This window comes from Lygodium microphyllum, chromosome 5 (assembly GCF_053477565.2).
Source record: "Lygodium microphyllum isolate KBCC chromosome 5, Lygodium_microphyllum_v1.1.10, whole genome shotgun sequence".
Lineage (NCBI taxonomy): Eukaryota > Viridiplantae > Streptophyta > Polypodiopsida > Schizaeales > Lygodiaceae > Lygodium > Lygodium microphyllum.
Genome location: NC_141139.1, coordinates 150,471,860 through 150,488,296, shown reverse-complemented (window position 1 = coordinate 150,488,296; position 16,437 = coordinate 150,471,860).

Below are 16,437 nucleotides of genomic sequence, written 5' to 3'. Positions count from 1 at the left end.
TACCAAATAAATCCCCAAGAAACGAACGTCTATCCTACGGCTTAGATTGCCTTTCCACACTCAAGTGTGGGTCATCATCATCGAAAACATGTGTTATGCATCTAGTTCTTTGTATTCTGATACATGGTTGACATGCACATGCAAAAGTGGATGATCCTGAAGTGCTCAAACATAATTTTCAATCAGAAACGTGTTGTGCACAACCAAGCTTTCCAATGCTCATTCATTAACTCGTTGTGACGATATAAGGATAGCATCAAGACAACACTCGTGCTACTATCCTCTTAATTAAAATACAACAAACTCTATATTATGATATGCATCAGAAAATTAGCAACAATCAGCACGCAAATTGCACCATTCAAACATCCTACCCCCTACGTTTAGGTATTGCTTTTATTGCATAGGTGTAGAGGTTCATTTTGTCATGTTTTGATGTATGAAAAGCGATAAATCACAAACTTTGACAAGGAGATAGGGAAAACTGAGACTAAACCTCATGCTTTGCCACTACCATACATCCACAATCATTATACTTTTCCTTATTTTTGTGAAGTGTATTTCTTTTTTCCCCTTATTTTTCCCATTTTCTTGATTTATTTGTTAATAAAATACACTATTTTCTGATTTTTCTTGTTTCAATCACTTCAACGCACTAACAATCAATTTATTTTCCATTTTCCCCCCATAGGAACACATTTCACCCACTCGAAACGACAAAACTATCATTTTACCGCTTAAAAACCGCATTTCGGGTTTTGCGGGAATTAAATAGCACATGTAAATCATTGAAAAATCAATTTTTTTTTATAAAAATCAATTAATCATGATGCAACCAGCACTCAAACAAATTTTCATCAAATAAGAACATCATTACCATCATAAAATACCAAAAACCCTTCAATTTCTTCATAAAAATGGTCATATTGTGTTTTTACGAGACTCGAGATGCATTAAATGACTGCATGACCAGCGGACGGGGCCTCCATTGCTCTCAATCCAATGCTACACATCAATCTCCAACATCTCCATCAATCTCCATCACCGTTTCCTTCAATCTCCCTCCCGATTCCTCCTTCAAGATAGTACGCATGAACAACCCATAGAGAGGAGAGAGAGGGAGGAGAGAGAAATACTAGATTCTGATCTTTCCATTCAGTCAGCCATATCTCGCACGAAGGGCGGCGATAGGATCAGGGAAGAAGGAGAATTTTTCGGCCATGATCTGTTGGATAGGTTGCTTTGATGCTCCATTTCGATTGGGGAGGGGGGAGGGGGCGATTTTTTCGGCGCTCTGTACAGGCGTCGCCATATCTTGCCACACCACGAAAAAAATGGAGGGGGGGGGGGTGCCCCCTCCCTTTAGTTTTTTGTCCACCTTTTCAAATTTGGCCCATTTCTGGCAACTTTTGCGTCCGGACTCCGATTTGACCTTTGAAAAATCCTGTGCGTCCATCTTGGCATCCCACACTGACTGGTAGCTCCCAGCATCCCGTAGGGCAATCGGAAAAATTATCAAAAATCCACAAGTGTTGCTTGGGCGCCTTTTAAAAGCCGTCTTTCACTTGGTGCTTAAAATCGTTCGAGTTGCAATCGCCGCCTTCGATGTTGAAGATTTTTTCCCTAAATTTCTCGAGTTGCAATCGCCGCCTTCGATGTTGAAGATTTTTTCCCTAAATTTCGGATTTTTGGGCAAATTTTAGGCACATTCTAGGCTCAAAACTCCGCTCCCATTGCCGACCACGGGATAAGGCGACTCAGCCCGTTGAATCCCTTAATAGATCTGCACAAAATAGCCAAAGGAAGCATCAAGCTGATACAAAATAGATACATATTAAAACACAACACAATGCTTACCCTACCCCTGACAAAACCAAGGCATGAAATCCACAAGGAGTAGGCCGAGGATAATCTAATCAAAGGTCTGAAGCTAGTCACTAACGGACTGCTCCAACACGGCCAAACTAAAAAGAACTATCAAAGAAGTCGCCCTAAGTGGTGGTCTGAACTACCTACCTAACTAAGGACAACACACCCCAAAAGCTCCTACTAGGTAAGGACTCCTATAGACTGATCAAGAAGTATTTTCTTTTAGCACATTTCTTCTTTTAGGCTTTTATTTTTCCATACTCGGGAGTGTAAAAAGGAGGGAGCTGAGTGTAGTGACCCAAGGAGAATAGGGCATCGGCCTGTCTCGGTACCCAGGAACCTACCAAGCCCTCGCGAGGCGACACTTAATCCTTTTCTGATGCTCACTTTTATTTTTGCTCCAACCTTCCTTACTTTCTTCTTTTCTAACGCAACGCCACCCCTAGGAAGACAAGGCATCGGCCCCTGGTCTGACTCGTCCCTAGGAACCTACCAAGCCTTCGCAAGGCGATGATCAGCTGCTTCTAAATTTTTTTCCTTTTTCTATTCTTGTATAGGGGTTAGAACCCCTTTTTACACACCTTTGTATATATTTATTTTCTTTGAGATATTCAGGGTTTTTTTCCCTCTATCATCATCATTTTTTCCTCCGGTAGGCTTCTCTAACTGCCTCACAACTAACAAGAACTCCTAGAATGGCTGCCTAGCAGGCTAGCAGAACAGGGTTACTAGAACTGCCTTCTAAAATAGGTCTCTCGATGCCTGGCAATGTCTTTACAGGAGGCAACGACTACTCAGCCCTCCCTCAGACAGACCTAACCTAAACCTGGGACTTCATGCCTTGGACGCCGGTCCCCAACAAGAAAAGAAAATGCCCTACAAGTACACAGACACATATAGCATAAAAACACGGTACTCGTAAAGGAGAGATATCACTTGGAGAGGGCCACGAGAAGTCTCCGCGCGACATAGGCTCCTTCCAAGCTCTTCTTTAAACCTGTCTAGCACAGGACAAACAAAAACCATTAACTGCACTCGTACTAAACAGACGACTGGCCCTCTTGGCCTAATGAAATAAAGCATTTCACTACAAAACTGATCAGCCCTCTTGGCCTAACGAGATCAAACAGAGTAGCACCTACACATCCCTCCCTGAAATAGTACAGATATAGAATAATATGCTCCTTTTCAAGGAGGAAAAATAGGGCTCGCAGCCTTAAGCTAAATGCATAAGATTATGATCCATCCCTCTTGCTATGCGTATGCATAACATGTTGTCTAATCAGCCTATGGGTCCACGATAACAATGGTAGATGGGTCTCGGCTACTCTTTTCATCACCCATATCAACCATCGCCTGCCATATATTGCATGCTCTGATAACATTCCCCATAAGCGACCGGGTCCTGTCTCATTATTGATAGCAATATCCAAACTAGGACCATAGTTGAAGAAAATGTCTTCTTCATAAGCAAGGTTTGCCAATGAATCCGCAAACTGATTCCAGTAACGTGGAATCAGCTGAAGAGACATTCTCTCAAACTCCTCAAGTAGGGTCATGGCAGTTTGATGATACATACAAAGGATGGGATTCCGCACTGTGTATGTCCCATCTAGCTGATTCAAGATCAACTGGGAATCCCCTTTTTACTAACAACTGCCAAATACCACCTTGCTTGGCAATATGCAGTCCCATAAGCAAGGCTTTATACTCCGCCATGTTGTTAGTGAATCCTACCTTGAGATAAGCAGCTAACTTCATCGTAACTCTACATCGGGGATCTCGGATTACTACTCCAACACTCCCTTTTTTATTAGGGCCCCTGGATGCTCCGTCAAAATATAATGTGTACATCCACAATGGGTTTACACAGCTTGCCATCACGAACTCCTCTATTCGTAATTATGATAGTCAAAATTTAGCATGTTTAGAGGGTGAACTGACGGCTCTATCCCACCTTCTTCATTAAACTTAACAGGCATACTTGTCAATATTCGTAAGCAGTGATGGCAGAAGACTTTGATCTCCCACATAAAGGTTCCGTTTTCTTGCTCAATCACTTTGTATCCTTTGCTCCACCAGATAAGTTTCCCCTGATGGTATTTCTGCTCCAGATATGGGTGCTCCAAATAAGGAATTAACCGCCCCATCAACCAGCTTTAAGCTCTTTTGCAGGTCTCAAATCAGCCCTAGCATGGACCTGCAATGCATTTCTCCATGTTAACATACTTAGAAATAATAAGGTTTAATCTTATTAAGATTAACCTTATTTTTAAATTCTACTCTCTGCAGATCAGCTAGTAGAGCCGTAGACGTATTTTTTCCTATCCTGACAATCTTGTAGGGGCCATCCCATCTAGGTTCCAGCTTCCCTGGAAACAACTCCCTACGCGCATCATAGTACAGAACTAATTGCCTTTTTTAAAGGTATATTTCTTTGCTTTAAGGTCGTGCAACTGCTTCATCCGACGTTTAGCTACCTCCTGGTGTAATAAGCTCTACAATTTTAGCTCATCCAGGTAGGCTATGGTCGTGAAACGTTCAAAGAGTGCATCCTCGTCTCCCAAAGAGTGGTTAATTGCAAACCGTATGGTTGGCAACTCGATTTCGAGGGGTAACACATACTCTTCCCTATAAACTAATTTAAATGGAGTATGGCCAGTAGCTCGCTTGAACGTTGTATTGTACGCCCATACTGCCACATACAACTTAGTGTCCCAGTCTCGTTTCTTCTCAGAGACTATTTTAGACAAGATACCACAAGCTGCTTATTAGTGCTTTTGACTTGTCCATTGGCTTGCGGATTATAGGGGGTTGTTTTGTTGTGCTTGATTTGCCAAGCTTCAGTCAGGCTTTTGATCACTTTATTCAAAAAGTGGGTTCCACGGTCCGACACTAGTTCCTTCGGTGGACCGAAATGGCAGATAATCTGCTCTAAGAGGAAACTTGCAGTATCTTTTGCATTGTACTGCCTCATCACCCGCACTTCTGACCATTTTGCAAAATAATCAGTTGCTACTATAATGTACCTCTTCTGAGTAGTAGACGACGGGGTGATAGGACCCACAAAGTCAATGCCCCACTTCTCAAAGGGAAGGATAGCCATGATAGGCGTAAGTGGGCGTTTCCTATTCTCTCTGCTGTCATGTCTTTGATAGGTATCACATCTCTTAACGTACTCAAAGGAATCTTGGAAGATGGATGGCCACCAATATCCAGCTCTTAAAGCTTTCTGTGCCACCAACCGTCCAGCGAAGTGCCCTCCATATGTAGAGTCATGGCACTCTTCCAAGATGAAAGGAACCTCGTTAGGCATCACACATCGGCAATAGATATCATTAACACCCTGCTGATATAGTGTTCCTGCGATCAAGGAAAACTTCAAAGCCTGTTGTCTGATTTTCCTCTTTTCAGATTTTGATAAACCAGCTCCAGTCTCTCCCGTTGATAGATAATGCATGATAGCAGCATACCAAGATGGGATAGAAGGTGTATCAATTTTAAACATTTTCTCGATATCACTTCCTTCAGCCAAAGTCTCTTTCGGCTCCCCGAAATCCACAAGGCATTCCACAATATCCTGCAACCTCGGTGGCTTACTCTTAATCTCATAATCGAACTCCTGCAAAGTGATTAATCACTTTGCTAGACGATCAGGCAGTTGCAGCTTGTTCATAAGCAATCTAAGCCCTTCCGCCTTCGTATAGAAAACTACCTTCTCATACAGGATGTAGTGCCTGAATTTTTTAGTCGCAAAGACCATCACAAGGCACAACTTCTCCATGTAGGTGTAGTTAATTTCTGATATGTCCAAATTTTGACTAGCAAAAGCTATCAGATGATACCACTTTTCCTCCCGGATTTGGGCTAAACAGCAGCTGATACTATGCATGGTGGCTGCTGAAAATATGTAAAATACCTCGCCTCTTTTAGGTGCTTTTAAAACTGGTGCTTGTACTAGCTCCTGTTTCACATCCTCGAAAGCTACCTTACAAGGGTCGCTCCATACAAATAGACAGCTAAAGGATAATACGTTTGTTAGTGGCAACATCCTTTCTGCCAAGGCATTTATAAACCTCCGATAGTACCCTACCAACAGAAAGCTATGTATCTCTTTCGGATGTGTGGTGGACTCATAGCGACTATAACCTTGATCTTTTCAGGGACAGTTGCGATCCCTACTAAATTGACCACATGGCCTAATAATAGCCCATAAGGCACTCCAAAGACACACTTCCGTGGGTTAAGAGCGATACAAAATTGTCTGCAGTGCTCAAAGAACTTTCTTAAGATAATCAACATCCTTTCCCTTACAGTGGTTGCCCCCAGGTCATTGATAAATACTTTCAGCTCATCTGAGGAGATGTTACCAAAGGTCTTATTTGTTGTTCATTGCCATGATCCAGGTGCGTTGCACAAACCAAAGGCCATCACATGGTATGCAAAAGTACCAAAGACAGTAATGAAAGTTGTTTTCAACTTGTCCTCTTCTGCAATTGCCATCTGGTTGTATCCTGCAAAGCAATCCATAAACGAATATATTTCCCTACCCGCTAATTGATCCAAAATCTAGTCAATAAATGGCAATGGGTAGTAATCCTTAACCGTCTGCTTATTCAGCTCTCTAAAATCTACACATAGTCGGATTTGGTTGTTTTTCTTCTTCCTGATGACAACTGGTGAACACCATTCTATGTGCTATATAGGGAAGATTAAACCAGCTTTCCGTAACTTCTGTAACTCCTTAAATAGCGCGTCCCTCAATTCAAAAGGCATACGCCTTACTTTTTGACGCACAGGATGACTGCCTTCTTTTACAGGAATAGTATGAATAGCGAGGCTGGGAGGAATGCCTCTCAGCTCGTCATACCTCCTAGCAAAGATATCACAGAATTCTTGAATCAAGGACACATAGTCCTCCCTTTCTGCTGAACCAAGCATGGAACCTAATTTAATTGGTCGCGAATCATTCGGCGTGCCAAGGTCCAACTCAATCACATCTACGTCTCTTATCCTATCTTGCGGCTCTATCGGCTCATTTAGAATTATCTGATAAATATCCTCTGTAGTGGAGCCCTCTTTAGATTCATCACTGGATGATGTCTCACTACCAAATGGATCATCTGCTGTTTCTAATTTAGTAGAGGATAAAGGAGCTCTCTCACTCTGAGGAAACTCAGGGTAAGCATCGACTATTACTCGATTAGCACGTCTACCTAGAACCACTCGACTGACGGGTATATCGACTTGACAATCTGTTCGTAAGATCCAAGGCCTACCTAACAAGACTCGATAGCTAAGACGTCCTGCAAATCTTATTACCCTAAAGTCCAAGAAGCATTCTACACTTGCAACTGTAACATGGACTTTAGTAACGCAACCTTCTGGTTGCCTTAGACTATCATCAGCCATTCTAAGAAGGGTGGAGCCATCTTTTTGGATGCCTAGACCCAACCTCTCCATCAACTATGAACTCATCATATTGACGGAGGACCTAGTGTATACGATAGCATGCTCCACTAATATTCCATCCACGTATGTTGGAACCCTAGGGAAATTCTTTTCAGCATGATCAAACCAATCTTCCCCTACTCGTGCTATGCCCAAAGGTTCTACAATATACCCAATACGCAGGATCTTCTTGAATTCCTTGCGTACTCCTGGAGATAATTTAATCAACTATAAGAGGTTTACATCTGGTTTGACTTCGCAAAGAGAACTTGCTAAATCAAAATCATGATAGGTAGCCAAAGCTCTCTTTTCTCGCCAAACCATTCTCTCTTTTGGTCTCGATATCGGCTTTGGTGCTTCTCTTTTAGCTCTTGCCTTCTTTCTTGGTACTTCCTCATCCTTCTTAGGATTGACTTTTCTGTCATCAACAAGCCTTAGAGATCCATCTTCCACACCGGGATTCAGGACTTGTGTCCCCTTATCCCCTTGCTTAGGGTTTTCCTCGACCGGTTTTGCATTATCTTTATCACCCTCTTTAGCCTTTTGGCCTCTTGTCACGGCTTGTAGGTTAGAGGTTTTAGCACCATTGACGTGTACAGCCTCGATAAGGCTGACTCCATTGCCTTGTGGCAACTCCTCTATAGTGGCTTTTCCCCTTTGCAATATTTGTCTTGGTCCATCATTGTGCTAGAGGTTACTACCTTGCGCTCTATGATTAACTGGACTTGGCTGTTTACTCCCTTGTTGGAGGGAACTAATCTTACTCCAACAGGTAGCAGCTAAGTGGCCCGACTTCCCACAAATATCACATTTAACATTTGGATAGTTTCTAGGGAAATGTTGTCCGCCACACCACTTATAGCTGAATCTTGAGGGACCACCCTCTTCATGGCGTCGACTCCCTATCAGATTCTGTTGCTTCTTCAGGAAATTGACGTCAACAGCTATTTGCCGATATTGTTCAGAAATCATGTCGGTGTAGTGCTTCATCATATCCTTAACTTCGCCAAGGACATTAGAGGCACTCGACTCATAGCCTTGATCGTCTATCCGTTGTTCCATTGGCCTAACAATTTGATTGGGCATTGGTTGTTGACTCTCAGGAGCAACATTAGGGTTCGAAGCTTGGCCTCCAACATTTGGTGGAGCCGACCGACTAGCCATAGGCATAGTCACACTGGGAGGAGCTAGCAGCAAAGGTACATTTTGAACCATGCTTCCTCTACCATTAGGGTTATTCATAGGCATCCCTTGACTTCCATTCATCAATGGTAAATTGCCTCCAGGTACTAGACCCGCATTAAGATTTATTCGAGAGGAGTAGGCCATTTGTAATCGTGACTCCACTCCTTCTGCCCGCGTGATGCTGGTGTCTATATCAGCCAAAGCCACACTGCTCAATTGTACTTGAATATTGAAATCCAATCCATGTAAGAAGTATTGTAATTGGGCAGCCGGCGGAATGGGAATGTAAGTTTGTAACTTACAAAATACTTCCTCAAGCTTCTTGGCATAGGCTTTCACATTCTCATGGGGGTCTTGGCGTGTTACATTTAAAATACGCAACCAGTATTGGCCACCTCTTTTAGGGGCATATTCTCCTCGAAAGGATGCATAAAATTGGTCGATTGTAGTTATGGTTCCAGTCTCTATGCTATGATACCATACCGCAACCCTTCCTTTTAACTTCATGTTAAAGAACATCATAAGATGTCCCTCATCTTGAATGCGATAATTAAGCATTAATATTTGAAATTTACAAATGTGAAACTCTGCATCTTCTTAGACTAACCCATTAAAAATGGGCAAAGGAACTCCTAAAGCTGGCAGATCTGGCGTCCCTGTAGAAATTGCAATGGGTTGTGCCATGACGACAATCGGATTGACAATAGGATTTTGGACTGATGGGATCACACCCCCACTTGAAGTGGGTTGCCTTGGTGGAAGAGAGGAAGAACTTGCACTTCCTCCTGCACCTAAAGAACTATGTGCAGTAGTTGGGTCACTAAGACCACTGCCTGTTATGTGTATTGGGCTGCTCCTTTGAGGAGAATAGCATCTTACAATCTCCAACCGCCTTCTAGCCCTCTTAGCACATTTTGCTTTTGTATTTCGGCTTGACGATCCTTGTCAGAGGACATAAACCAACTTTTTGGTCCCTAAAAACCCTAGATTCGAGAACCACCACTTGTTGGCACTGGCTATTGCACAGCTATTGCACTAGCCGGACCTCATGCTCATAACAGACAACCATACCCACACGGCCTCCCGGGCCAGGAGCGTCTATCTGCTACTAAAGGATGAACTGTCCTAAAGCCTAATCTATGCATTTATAGTTTTGTAGTCCAACGTTTCCCTTTCTATAAACTCCACAGAGGGATAACCCTTACACATTGGCAATAAATGCCATGATAATCACATACATGGGAGGCAACCTCTCGGTGGAATTAGCGCGGCCCCACTGCAGCTCTCCAACATCGCAGGGATTAGCCCCTTGATGCGCTGCTCAACATATAGAACAAACGAACAAACTCCACTCTTTCATTTTGAACGTATTCCAGGAGATACCATGTGTCCTTACCAAATAATTCCCCAAGAAACGGACGTCTATCCTATGGCTTAGGTTGCCTTTCCACACTCAAGCGTGGGTCATCATCATTGAAAACAGGTGCTATGCATTTAGTCCTTTGTATTCTGATACCATGGTTGACATGCACATGCAAAAATGGATGATCCTGAAGTGCTCAAACATAATTTTCAATCAGAAACGTGTTGTGCACAACCAGGCTTTCCAATGCTCATTCACTAACTCGTTGCGGTGATGTAAGGATAGCATCGAGACAACACTCGTGCTACTATCCTCTTAATTAAAATACAACAAACTCTATATCATGATATGCATTAGAAAATCAGCAACAATCAGCATGCAAATCGCACCATTCAAACATCCTACCCCCTACGTTTAGGTATTGCTTTTGTTGCATAGGTGTAGAGGTTCATTTTGTTATATTTTGATGTATGAAAAGCGATAAATCACAAACTTTGACAAGGAGATAGGGCAAACTGAGGCTAAAGATCATGCTTTGCCACTACCATACATCCACAAATAATCATTATATTTTTTCTTATTTTTGTGAAGTGTATTTCTATTTTTTCCTTTATTTTCTCTATTTTCTTGATTTATTTGTCAATAAAATACACTATTTTTTGATTTTTCTTGTTCCAATCACTTCAGCGTACTAACAATCAATTAATTTTCTATTTTCCCCCCATAGGAACACATTTCACCCACTCGAAACGACAAAACTATCATTTTACTGCTTAAAAATCGCATTTTGGGTTTTGCGGGAATTAAATAGCACATGTAAATCATTGCAAAATCAAAATTTTTTGATAAATAGAAATTAATCATGATGCAACTAGCACTCAAACAAATTTTCATCAAATAAGAACATCATTACCATCATAAAATACAAAAAACCCTTCATTTTCTTTGTAAAAATAGTCATACCGTGTTTTTACGAGACCCGAGACACATTAAATGAGTGCGTGACCAGCGAGGGGCCTCCATTGCTCTCAATGCAATGTTGCACATCAATCTTCAGCATCTCCATCAATCTCCATCACTGTTTCCTTCAATCTCCCTCCCGATTCCTCCTTCAAGATAGTGCGCATGAAAAACCCATAGAGAGGAGAGAGAGGGAGGAGAGAGAAATACTAGATTTTGATCTCTGCATTCAGTCAGCCATATCTCGCACGAAGGGCGGCGATAGGATCAGGGATGAAGGAGAATTTGTCGGCCATGATCTGTTGGATAGGTTGCTCTGATGCTCCATTTCGATTTGTGTGGGGGGGGGGGATTTTTTCGGCGCTCTGAACAGCTGTCGGCATATCTTGCCACACCACAAAAAAATTGGGGGGGGGGGGGGGGGTGCCCCCTTCCAAAGGGCACCCCCTTTAGCCTTTAGTTTTTTGTCCACCTTTTCAAATTTGGCCTATTTTTGGCAACTTTTGCGTCCGGACTCCGATTTGACCTTTGTAAAATCTTGTGCATCCATCTCGGCATCCTGCAATGACTGACAACTCCAGCATCCTGCACGGCAATCGAAAAAATTATCGAAAATCCACAAGTGTCACTCGGGCACCTTTTAAAAGCCATCTTTCACTTGGTGCTTAAAATTGTCCTAGTTGGAGCCGCCACCTTCAATGTTGAAGATTTTTCCCCTAAATTTCAGATTTTTTGGCAAATTTTAGGCACATTCCGGGCTCAAAACTCTGCTCTCAGAGAGCAAGGGGGAAGCTCATTTTCACCTTTAGCAGAGAGGCACAAAGAGAGAGAGAGAGAGAGAGAGAGAGAGAGAGAGAGAGAGAGAGAGAGAGAGAGAGAGAGAGAGAGAGAGAGACCTTGAGCTTTATGTGAATCCATCGTCTTCTACATGCATTTTTTGTGCATACCAGGTATATAGAGACCTTCCTCTATGTACATTCTTGTATTTTGGAGCTCATTGCATGCTTGAGGGTCAAAATCGTTGATTTGCCTCGATTTTTTGTCATCACTACCTTCACGCTGCCAGAATCGGATAGGTCTTGCAGGGTCTAATTCCCAAAATCAGACACTTAGACATCCGATTTTGGACAATTGGACGCTCGGACTACCTCGACCTATCCGATCAGATGCTATCCATCGAATTTCGAAAATAAAACCAACTAGGATAAAAAAATTAGACCACCTTTTGCCTATTTGATCGGACATTCACCCTACTCGATTTAGACAATCGGACACCTCTAAAATCGAATTCGAATGCTTGGCCGTCGACCACTTGAACACATCACAATCGGATGCCATAATCAAACAAGGCTGAATCAAATACACGAAAATTGGATAGTTGAAAATCAAACATCCAATTTTGGGGATCGAACACTACAAAATCATACAAAAAATTAGACAGGAGAGAAACTGACAAATTTAGCACATCTCGGACGAAGCAGAACACCTCCCACAATAGGGAAAGGCTCTGAGAGCCTTATAGGTACAATGGACCTTAGAAATCATAGCTAGACGGCTAGACACGACCGCTGACACATGCACTTAGCTTTTAGCTCCTCTTAGAGCCATAAATTGACTTGTAGACTCCAACTGACCTTAACTGAGCTGAATAACGTAGCACAGACCCTAGAGACTAGTGAGAACGGCCAGTGATTGAGCCTAAAAGCCTTATTCGATCGAGAACTTAGATCAGAGTGTGGAAGTTGCATTTATAATATCGTGTTCACATCCACATTGTTTTCAATACTTGAAGTGCACTTGAAAAAAATGAAAGCCTAATTTCGCACAATGCATGAAAAAGAGCACGACGCAACACTGAGTGAACGTGAATTGAGGATTGTCTATAAATAAGAAGAAAGACGCTCAAACTTAATAAACAAAATGAAACCACCAATAGGAGAAGACCCTCAAACCTATATGGGTGATCAAGAACCCCAATTGATAGGATCAAGTGAGAGATGCAGCATGGAAAGCTAGACACATAGAAGGATTGACACCATTGGGACCGTGACATTGCTCGACTTGATCAACCTCATCGACAACTTGGTGGAGCAAGAAACCACAGGTATGGCAAAAACTAGTACAAATCGTGGAAACAAAGAGCTCGACTTGGGGGATTTCCCAGTTGAAATCCAACAGATGGTGAATAAATATTACGTGCAAACCATGCTAGACCACCACGGCAGACTGTTAGAAGACATCATAGCAGATCTCGAGGAGGAAAAAAAGCTAGCGCGAAAAGCTTTACAAAGCATAGATGCATATAACTAGCAGTACCAGACTAGGAGATTGAGGCAGGATGTAGAAATTCGAGAAGTCCCAGCATGTGCTAGCCCTAGCAAATAGAAACCAAACAGGACCGAACGTAGAGAGGGAAAGAGTGCTAGAGGAAGATTTAACACTGAGAGAGCTTCTCACAAAGGGACTAATAGACATCACATCAGCAGAACAAAGCATAACAGCCCTAGCAACGTCATTGCTTGTGGGATTAGGAGTTATGCAGGGCTCTAAGAGCCAATAAAAAAATTCTCATATAGTTGTGAAACAACTAGACAAATACTAGGTGGGTAACGATCCCTATAGTTCTGTAGAGCATTTCGAGGAGGTTAGCGAGGCTAAAGGCCTCATCGATCTCACTTAGCGCTCGCAAGCTTTTGGCCTATGCTTGGGCGATAAGGGTAGGATATGGTGCACAAGCTTAGACGCTGCGGAGTGCAATAATTTGAATAACCTCAAGAGGCTCTTCATTATGAGATTCTCAAAGGTTAGATACTCAGATAATCTTATAGTGCGACTGATGAATGTTAAGCAAAGGGACAAAGAGGACATCAGGGACTATGCTACTCACATGCAGAGTCTCTATAAGAGAATCCCAACTAACGAATGACCCACAAAGAGAGCGGTGTCCACCGTGTTTATCAATCAATGGAATACACAGTGAGGAACTATACAAGGCCTTCACATGCAACTCAAGCTTGTAGAGAGACACACTAGCTAGGGTCTTTGAAGAGGCCATATGAGTGGACAATTAGCTTAAGGAGAGAAGTTGCATGAGCTCATATCGAGGCGAAGCCAACTCTAAAACCTTAGAAAGAGCAACAACATCTAGTGAACGATCAAGCCCAACAACCAAGACAAAGGGAAGGGGCGTTGACCCAAGTCAGGAGCTAGCAGAGATGAAAATGGAGCAGCCAGACTACAAGAGATAATAAGAAGACCTATGCTCCCACATGTGCAATGCATATATTGTGATGGAAACCACCTTCCAACTTAGTGTCAGGATCCTAGGTTTTGACCTTGTGCCACTATGGTAGGTTTGGCTATGATGCCATGCACTATAGATTGCCGAGGAAACTCTCATACTCATAGCCTTACAATAAGCTGTACCTAGCAAATAGGCCTCTAAATTTATTTGGGAAAGGATGCCCATCGGTCCTTCCAGCACCTAATGATGAAAAGCCAGTCATCCCTAAGATGGAAATAAATCCCACAAGCACACCTATGCCACATGGACCTTACGTAACCCATCGACCGAGCGACGCTCCAGTCCACTACATGGAGGAGCTGAATGATGAGAAGCCTTATGTGAACCCTTACATCTCATACAATGAAGAGGGAAATATAGTTCTCATGGACTATTGACTTGTGCTGGTGATGGCACTAGGAAGAGGAAGAGGTAGAGGCTTAGGAGGGCATACCCAAGAGCCGATTTTGGACTTGTGATCACCCACGACACATCTCTTCATGTTGCCTTGAGAGGGAGTAAGCTAATCAAGATAAGGATGATCTTAGATACGCTAAGTGTGGAATCACCCATTTCTTTGCTGATTGCCCTAGGCAGAAACTATCCTCTAGTTTGACAATTTTATCATCGGTTCCATTGGGGCTATTCGGTGTCAAACACTCGACAGTGGGATCATGCCCATCCCATTGCATGTTATGACTCGTGTGCAAAAGAAGTAGGCTGGCATATCATTGCCAAGGCCTAGTAACTTGGATGCAACCTCAATCGGAAAGAAGAGTCGTAGGCAAAGAAAGAAGAAAAGTGAAGAAAATATCACGTTGAAAATCGAGAGTGCAATGACCCTACCTGTTAGAAAGGAAGTCATAGACGTTGAGGCAAAAACAACCACTCCAAAGATTGCTGAGAAAGGGAGTGCTAAGATAGAGGAGTACCCCAACCTGAAGTGGCAACTCGAAGCCATAGAAAAGGTCAAGGAGTGGGTGAAAGGATCCCAAGAACACCTAAAGAATGCGGAGCACATATTGGAAGATTAGATCGATGATCTCTCTAGCATAAGTATGCCAGTCTCACCCATATGACCGAGGGAGACTTTTGCATTGCACATTGTGTCTTCTAGATGGAGCTTTAACACTACAGGCCAACAAACTAGTCGTAGCCATTGGCCAAGGAGCACAGAATTAGGAGAGAAGCAAGTGGATAGCAATCTTCTTTGCTAGTGACCACCCTTGTAACTCTGAGCTTAGGAGACTTGCTTAGACACCATCCGATGCTATGGTAGGAGCTAAAGTGATGGATGGAAGGATCAATAGAGCAATCTACCGTTGACTTGCAAGACCATAACAGAGTAATGCAAATACTAAGCTTGACTCTGCACTCAGTGCGCCCAAGTCCTTGCACATTAATGCTTTCTGGGAAGACACAGAGTTGCAAGCAGTCTTGTCGGTCCTAGCTCTAGGTGATATTACGAGGAGGGATATTGTAGACACGGGGGCAAGAGTCAGTGTGCTTAGCCACGCAGTACTCCAGGCTTGGGATAACCCACCTATTGAGGATGCTAGGTTCAACATCACACTAGATAACGAAATGAAAGTAAAGCCATTTGGAGTGCTGAAAAATTGGCCATTGAAGATTGCAGGAGTTCAGTTCTCTGTGGACTTATAATCATGAAAGGGTTGGACTAAGATATCTTATTAGGCCCATCCTGATGCGGAATGCATGAGTCATAAAAGACTGGGGGAATGGTCTAATCTTCTTGGGCAATCAGATGAAAGTGGTTAGAGAGGAGATGGTTACTTGGAAGACTACACTAGTTGACCTAGACACCATCTCAAGTATACTAAAGGGCGATGCTCAGATTAGAAAATCTTACGGGCCGCTGACCAAGTATATCCCTTGCCCTAAGGATGAGCAAGATTGGATGCATATGCTAGCCACAATTGATCTTCCATTCTTGGGTAATGAGGAATACAAGCAATTTGCTAAGGCAGTCGGTGAGCCCAGAGATACACCCTTAGTACCAGTTTGCATGATGGCTAGAATCTCGCATGGGCGACCCACCTCTGTCACATCCCACATCCTAAACAACAAATGATGTCTCCACGAGATCTTAGAGCACCTGATGGACAAATTAGCTAGTAACCTAATTGCAAATCTTAAACCACTTAAGGATCTCTTGGATGAATCCAAGTGGCGATGGAAAATGAAATATCAAGACTTAGTCATCGATATGACAAGAAAATGAAATATCAAGACCTAGGAGATGACGAGGAGTCAGATGAGGGCAGTTCAGAGGATGAGTACGAAGACTGTTGTTCCTCCAGTGTGA